At 37.5% G+C, this 8,509-nt stretch overlaps 1 pseudogene; it reads right to left on the bottom strand.

Moving 5' to 3' along the window:
- Positions 1-4,280: 4,280 nt before the first annotated feature.
- LOC138818388 (vacuolar protein sorting-associated protein 37A pseudogene) lies at positions 4,281-5,601 on the bottom strand (annotated as a pseudogene).
- Between the last annotated feature and the right edge of the window lie 2,908 nt (positions 5,602-8,509).

Genomic DNA, 8,509 nt, shown 5'->3' with positions numbered 1-8,509 from the left:
AATCTGAAATTGAGGAGACAGAAAAAGGAATGAATTAAAAGAAATAAAATATTCAGCATCTATGTGATAATTATTGAAGGTATCATATATGTATAATGAATACCAGAGAAACAAGAATACAAAGGCCAGAACAGCTGATCAAATGATAATAGTTGAAAATTAAACAAAATTTATATGAAATTCCAGAAGCTTACAGAAAACAAAGCAAAATATTTTAAAAAATCATATTTTAATGGCAGAACACCAACAGCAGAAATAAAAAAGTTACCCACCACACAGTGAGACCATTGGCAGATATTCATAGCAGCATATCAAAAAGGAACAATCACTATGTGCACATGTTCTTATAAAATAATATTTAAAGAAATGAATTCCAAGAGATGGAAATGAGATTTTGGGTGTTGATGCTGCTGTTTTTGTTATTTTCCTTTATTTGTCATTTGAAGGATGGGGGTCACAGAAAAGGTGGGACAAAGGGAGAACAAATGCAGCAGTGGTATTCATTAGACAGTATGTAGAAAATGAACTGACTGTCCCTCAATAGATGAATAGATCAAGAAAATGTGATATATGCTGGGTGCCGGTGGCTCATGCTTATAATCCTAGCTACTCAGGAAGCTGAGATCTGAGGATTGTGTTCAAAGCCAGCCTGGGCAGGAAAGTCCTTGACACTCTTATCTCCAATAAATCAACAGAGAAACCAGAAGTGGAATGTAGTTCAAGTGGTAGAGCTCTAGCCTTGAGCTGAAGAGCTAAGGAACAGTGCTCAGGCCCAGAGTTCAAGCCCCATGACCAACCAAAAAGAAGATATATATGAATTCAATGCTTCTATCAGAAAGAATGACACGGTCCCATTTGGAAGGACTTGGAAAAAAATCATATTAAGTGAAATAAGCCAGACCCAAAAGAACATAGGTCCCATGGTTTCCCTTATGTGTAATAAATAGTATACATCTAGGATAATCTTAGCAGATGAACAGAATAACTCAATAGCTATGTACATATGATCATATAAGATGATGCTAAGAAAAATGAATCCCAAGATATGGGCACAGGAGGTTTTTCTTTGTTGTTGTTGCTTTTTTAATGTACTATGTGGATTTTTTTTTGTTTCTTTTACATGTACTTTCCCCTATGGTATAATTCCTGTTGTCACTGTATTTGATTTTGGTACCCTGGATATTGTATAAATGTTTATATCAATTAGGGAAGGGTAACAAAATGGTGAGTCAAAGGACAAAGATGAGAACCAATTCAACCGTGATACTCACAAAACCGTATGTTGGAAATGTTCTGTACAACTTTGGGGGAGGGCTTGGGGGAAGGGAAAGCAGGAGAAAAATGAAGGCAGGAGTAAAATGTTAGCAAGAAATATACTAACTAACTTACTTATGTGACTGTAACCCCTAGGTACAACACCTGGACAATAAAATTTAAATTTAAATTAAACTGAAACTGTGAGTAGGGATGGGAGAGAAAAACTGGGAGAGAGCAAAGGAATGGCTGGCAGAGTTCAAAAGGAAATACATTTATTATCTGACTTACATAATTATAACATTACCTGTACAATACATCTGTGTATTAGCTGAACAGTAATAATAAAATATATTTTTAAGAGAAAAAGAAAGACTGTCTGGTTCTAACACAATGTCTCTTAGCTGTGGTGAGTCAGAGGGAAAGTGGAAGAAAAAATGAGGGAGGGGTAAAAATGCTTGACAAGAAATGAACTCACTACCTTACTTATGGAATTATAAAGCCTCTTTGCATCACCTTTACAATAAAATTAAATTAAATTTAAAAAAAGAAAGAAAAATCACACATAGTGGAGCCTTACTTCAGAGGGACAAAGATAAAGATTTTATCAAAATCTTCTATATTTTTCCAAGCAACAATTAAATGGAGGAGAATATTTAAAGTATGGAAGAAAGACATAACAAAATAGAGCAAAACTAAAACAGAAAGAGAAGTTTAGAATCTCATATTCAACAAAATTCTTATGAGAAGAAAACATTGTCGGGCATAAGAGAACAATAACAAAAAAAAGTGATTTTTTTTTCTTTGTGTGTTGTGGGGCTTGAACTCTAGGCCTGGTTACTGTCATTGAGCTCTTCAGCTCAAGGCTAGAACACTACCACTAGAGCCACAGTGCCACTTCTGGCCTTTGTTTTTGTTGTTGTTGTTGTTGTTGTTGTTACTGTTTATATGGTGCTGAGGAATCCAACCCAGGGCCTCATGTATTGGAGGCAAGTACTCGACCACTCTGAGCCACCTTCCCAGCCTCAAAAGTGAGTGAATTTTGTCCTTCATCTTCCCAGATTCATCCATCAAAGTTTTTCAGAAGGAATAAAGAAAGGAGTCATCTTAAATGTCTTTCAAGATGATCTTGGTAATTCTAAATCACTTTTGATGAAATGACATTGTTTAGTGTGACACAATTCAATGAATGGACAGTCATGGTGTTAGTGACCTCTTCTGGAGAGATTATGTGTAAATAAATCTCAATCCCTATTAGGTTGGAAAAGCTCATGACCAACAACGTCTGCAGAATCCCACTCCCAGCTAGTCTTTAGATGAAGCTGATTGTCCATTGCTCCCCTTAGAGTTCATTATCAAATTTGAACCATGAAGCCTTGTATTTGCCCTGGTTACTAGCCTCGAATTCACTGGTTAGAATCCTAGCTGAGGCCATTCTTGATCATCCTTGTCTATAGTTTTCACGCGTTCACAGCTGGAGAGTATTCACTATGTTTAGTCCTGCAAATTAGACTCTGACTTTCCAGTATAAAATTACAAATTTGTTTCTTTTCACATGTTGTCATAAATTGCTTATAAGGACCCAAATAATAGTCATCCCTGGGCAAATGAGTCCATCAACAATGAGGAGAGGACTCTGGAGGTAGTTTGGATCTTAAAATATTAAAAATAGCATTTTCGCTTAGATGCCTTTCTGAATAAATCTAATTTAAAATAAACTAAGTATAAAACTGGGCACTGGTGGCTCATACCTGTAGTCCTAGCCACTCAGGAGGCTGACATCTCAGATCATGACTCGATTCCCACACAGGCATGTAAATCTGTAAGACTCTTATGTGGCTGCAATGGTAAAGCACTAGCCATGAGCATAAAATTTAAGGAACAATAACACTGAGTCCCTGAGTTCAAGTCCCATTACTGAAATAAATAGATTAGTAAATAAAATAATTTATTAATCAACTAAATATAGCTACTCTGTGGCTGTACATTTAAGAGACAATTTTCTAAACATTCCAGAGAGAACATGAGATGAAATAAAGTCATATATGTTGATGCTTGGTTTTGTTATCAATGCCATGAGAATGTATCAAAGAGTTTGATCTAGAATAAATGAGTATATTGATTGAACTCTATTATTCCTGACAACTGAGATGACAGTTTGAATATCTGGTGAATGAAATCATGTATTGATTCTTATCTAAATGACAGGTGTTCACTTTTCAAAAAGGAAGATGAAGATGAGAATTTTTTAGTTGGATTGAGGGCAGAACATATTTTGGGAAGTTGACACACAAAATATCAATCAATAGACTATCTTTTAAAGAGTTTCCTTAGGACAATAAAATATATGCAGGGGTAGCAGAGTAACATGTAAAATATATCATTCAGTTTAGAGGACTTGTGAAAGGATTAAAAAGGTGATTAGGTTTCCATAGAGATATTTTTTAAATTTTTTTAAATTAATTTTTTAAAAGTTTTATTACTGTGAAAATACCATACAGAGGGGTTACAATTACATGAGCAATGTAATTAAGACATTTTTTGAATTTTTTTATTTAAGGTATATATATATATATATATATATATATATATATATATAATAGGTATATTTATATGTTATAGGTATATATCTGGCACATTGGCAGGTTTGATATTTTCTGGTATTATGAATATTTAAAAACAAATTGCTTTTGAAAGTTTTATTCAAAAAGAAAGAAAAAGAGAGGGTGTGGGTATCTTTCCATAGCTGAAAGTACTTAAAAATTACTGAGAGGAAAATAATCTAAAGAAGATATCATTCTTGATAAAGAAATGAGGCAGTTTCAAATTAAAAGTACAAGATTAAGTACTTTTCATAAAATATTAAAACTAAAATCACATGCATAAGGTATTTAATTATAAGAATAGCAGTGAAATTTTAAAAGGACAGGATTTATCAATGATAAATAGGCGTTTTTAGTGCAAATACTGCAGAAAAATTTTCCAAGCAAAGATCATAATCATTCTAATCTATATAAAAAACAATCTCAGTTCTTTAAACAATGTAGAGTACATCTGAATTCAGCCATTTCAATGAAATGCCAACTTACAAACCTTAAATCTAAAATAATGTACTTAGTTTTATGTCTCATTTCTCTCTTGGCGGTCCATGTTTTCAGGAAAATCTGTAATGGACCATGAAGTTGGCTGTGCATTGCTATCACTTGTTTAAGTTTCTCTTCCTTGGCTCTTCTACAGTGGCAAACTGTTCTTTTTTCCATGAAGCTACTGAGAAAATCATCTATTTCAGTTTTTCCCTCCGAGAAATCTTCAGCAATATTATCAGATTCTTCCTCAGCTTCATGTGCAGCGACTTTCCATCTTGCCTGTAGGGCACTTGCACTACAACTCTCACTCAGTTCATGTTGTCTCTGCCTCTTCTTTTCAAACGTAGATTTCATTTGTGTAAGTAACTCATACTTATCTAAAACAGTTTGCCTTTTGGCTTCCAAACTGGGCTCCAAGAGGAGAGTTTTCTTGCTAATTCCTCAATACTTTTTACTAAATCACCCTTGTCATTAATAATTTGTTTTAGTTGAGGTAAACTCAGAAACTGTTCTAGTAATACTTCCTCTTGTTCATTCATATCTGTGAGTTGTGACACAATTCTGAGAGTTCTGGAAATGCATCAGGGACATCTGGCATCTTGTACCCAAAACCATTTTGGCTTATCGGTGTTGAAGTTTCCATTGTGGGAACAGGCAATGGCAGACTTGAAAGGACACCAAATGTAGGAGCAGCAGACTTGGCTGTTGTATAACTTGTTGAAGAAGAAGCAGTGTCAGTAACAAAGAAGTTATGTTCTGTTAGCTTCTTGAGGAGGATATGCAGGAAGAAATGGAAAACCCTAAGAAGCATAAGGAGGCAGCCCACCTGGGTTACTATACAGGTATGGAAATGCTGTTGAAGTGGGAGCTAAAACAGGAGAATTCTTCCAAAACTCATCCAACAGACTCTGGCTAATCTTTCCAAGATCTGAGTGTATTGTAAAATTGCTTACTAATTGAGAGGTAACATATATTTCATGTTTATCCATTAAAGGATGTCAGATTGGTGGATAAACACTGATTGCTGGTTTTTCCTGAGGAAACTGTGGAGGAAGTACTATATTAATGTTAATTGTCAAGTTGTTTACAGTGAAGGGCAATCTGTATTCCACATCTTTCTGTATTTCAGCTATACTGGAGTGGGAGTTCCGGAGGGACTCGATCAAGCACTGCTTCTGCTGTTGGAGGCTGGTGAGGCCACCACCAGGGACCCTGCTGTGGAGAAGGAGGCGCTCTTGGTCAGGGGAAAGAGCCAGCTCATCCTCCTCGCGTCCCTGGGGCAGGAGGGCCTACAAGGTTTGGGCCTGCTTCTCCCAGAGGCTGCCCGGCAGGTCTCCAGCTACAGAGGAGTGGCCTGAAATACCCAAGGTTCGAGTCCGGTTGTGTGTGTGTGGGGGGAGAAGAGGGGCAGGCCGTGGGGCAAGCCAACGGCGCCTTTTACCAAGTAAACCAGGTTCCTGGTCTCCGGGTTTGGGGGACCATGACATAACTGGAGAGAGCTGGAGAGAGGTAAATTGTCAAGCAGGACACAAGCAACCAGGATCCTACCCTTGGAGGCCCAGGTGCTCCAGACTGGCTAGCCAGTCAGATTGTAACCTGGCTGTGCTCGGCGTGCCTGGCCTCGTCCTACCATGAGCACATTTCTTATCAAGCATTGTTGCCTACTCCTTTGTTTCCCTTTGCCATCCCTGCTGCGACACCCCCTCTCCCCCATCTAGTCCCCCGACTCCTCCCCAAAGTTGTAAATTTCATTTTTCAACTTAATGTCTTGTACATTTCATTGTTGTAATGGGTTCCTATTTAAACAATTTGTTTTTCCCTTCCCCTCCACAAATTATACCAACATTAACTACAGTGAAAACAGGAGTTATACCGTGGGGGAGGGACACACCAAGCAACAACAACAACAACAACAACAACATATCACCCTGGGCTGGGAAGGTCGCTCAGTGTTAGAGTTCTTGCCTTGAATGCAGGAGGCCCTGGGTTCAATTCCTCAGTACCACATAAACAGAAAAAGCTGGAAGTAGCACTGTGGCTAAATAAGTAGAGCACTAGCCTTGAGCTGAAGATCTCAGAGACAATGCCCAGGCCCAGAGTTCATGCCCCACAACCGAAAAAAAAATCACTTTATAAAACATTAGAAGCAATAGAAAGCAAGAAAAAACACTTCAGTCCTTATCTTGAGGTCCATTTTGCCTAACTTCAACTTATCTGTCTTTTTCTGCTTGACTCAATACATACACTGGTTATTGCAAATTAGGGAAACCATGGGACCTATGTTTCTTTGGGCCTGGCTTACTTCACTTAATATAATTTTTTCCAAGTCTGTCCATTTCCTCACAAATGGGGCAATGCCATTCTTTCTGATGGAGGCATAGAATTCCATTGTGTATATATACCACATTTTCTTGATCCATTCATCTACTGAGGAGCATCAGTGTTGGTTCCATATCTTAGCTATGGTAAATAATGCTGCAATAAACATAGTTGTGTTGATAGCTTTAGTATGGTCTTGTTTCTGATCATTCGGGTAAATGTCCCAAATTGAGTCAAAGGGGAGCTCTATGTGGAGTCTTTTGAGGAACCTCCATACTACTTTACAAAGTGCTTGAACAAGTTTACACAACCACAGACAATGCAGTAAGCTTGGACAGTTTTAAATTAGCTACCAACATATTCTTTTTATATGTTTTTATTGTAAAAATATTGTACGGAGGGGTTACAGTTACATGAATAAGGTAGTAAGTACATTTCCTAACCAGAATTGTTACCCCCTCCTTTGTTTTTGCCCCTAACATCCCTTCCCTCCCCAATTCCACAACTCCTCCCACCCCCTTCCAAAGTTGTAAAGTTCATTTTTAACATAGTGTCTTGTACATCTCATTGTTACAATGGGTCAAGCTCTTTCCTTACTTCAGCATTTTGTTATTTCCTTCCCCTTCCCAAATTAGAAAAAATGTATATACAAGATGCAGGGCACTGGAATCAAGTACAGATATTTTTTTCTGCAAAAATACTATAGGATGAGAGCAAAAACATACCTTGAACAAAGGTTCTATTGGCTTTCTCTGCAGAATATGTGTAAAGCCTGCAAATGAATCCAAGATATCCTCAACCCACAGACTCACAAATCATGTAAAATTTGACTCATATTCTATACTACATTGTTTAGAGATGAGTGTGTGTGTGTGTGTGTGTGTGTGTGTGTGTGTGTGTGTGTGTGTGTGTGCGCGCACGCGCGCGCGCGCAGGTATTCGGGATTGAATTAGGATCTAGGCACTGCACTTTTGCGTCTTTAGTCAAGAGTGATACTCTCACTTGAGGCACTGGTCCACTTCTGGAATTTTTTTAAATAAGTTTTTTTTTAATTGTGAGAACACTGTACAGAGGAGGGGTTGCAGTTACATGAGCAAGGTAATGAGTATATTGCTTCTGAATCATTGTTGTCTCCTCCTTTTTTTTTCCCCTACCATCCCTTCCCTCCCACTTCCAGAACTACACTCTCCCGTTCCCCCCGACCTAAATTGTAAAGTTTGTTTTTCCACCTAAATTGTAAAGTTTGTTTTGCCCTCCCACTTCCACAACTACACTCTCCCGTTCCCCCCACCTAAATTGTAAAGTTTGTTTTCCCTGTTTTCTTGTACATCTCATTGTTGCAATGGGTCAACCTATATCCTTGTTTAAACAATTTGTTTTTCCCTTCCCCTATACAAATTATACCAACATCAAATACAATGAAAACAGGGGTTATACCATAGGGGAGGGACATACAAAGCAACAAAGAAATCACATGGTACCTTATAAATACATTAGAAGCAATAGCAAGCAAGAAAAAAAAACACAATTGTGTCCTTATCTTGGCATTCATTTCCTTTAACATAATCTTATCTGACCTTTTTCTGCTTGTCTCAGACATATTCTAGTTGTTGCAAATAAGGGAAACCACTTGTGGCTTTGTGCTGGTTCATTGGAGATGAGTCTCATAGACATTTCTGTACAGGTTGGCTTTGAGCTGAAATCCTCACATTTCCACCTCCTGACAGGTATTATAGACATGTGTACTTTACTGTTGCTCACATTTGCTACTGATAAATTTAATCCCAAGCACTGTATTTTAGCTATGAACTTCAGAAACAAAATTTTCTGGCTTTATTAAAATTTAAAAT

This window comes from Dipodomys merriami, unplaced genomic scaffold (genome assembly GCF_024711535.1).
Source record: "Dipodomys merriami isolate MVZ:Mamm:240054 unplaced genomic scaffold, mDipMer1.0.p SCAF_75, whole genome shotgun sequence".
NCBI lineage: Eukaryota > Metazoa > Chordata > Mammalia > Rodentia > Heteromyidae > Dipodomys > Dipodomys merriami.
This window is presented reverse-complemented; position numbering and strand designations above follow the sequence as displayed.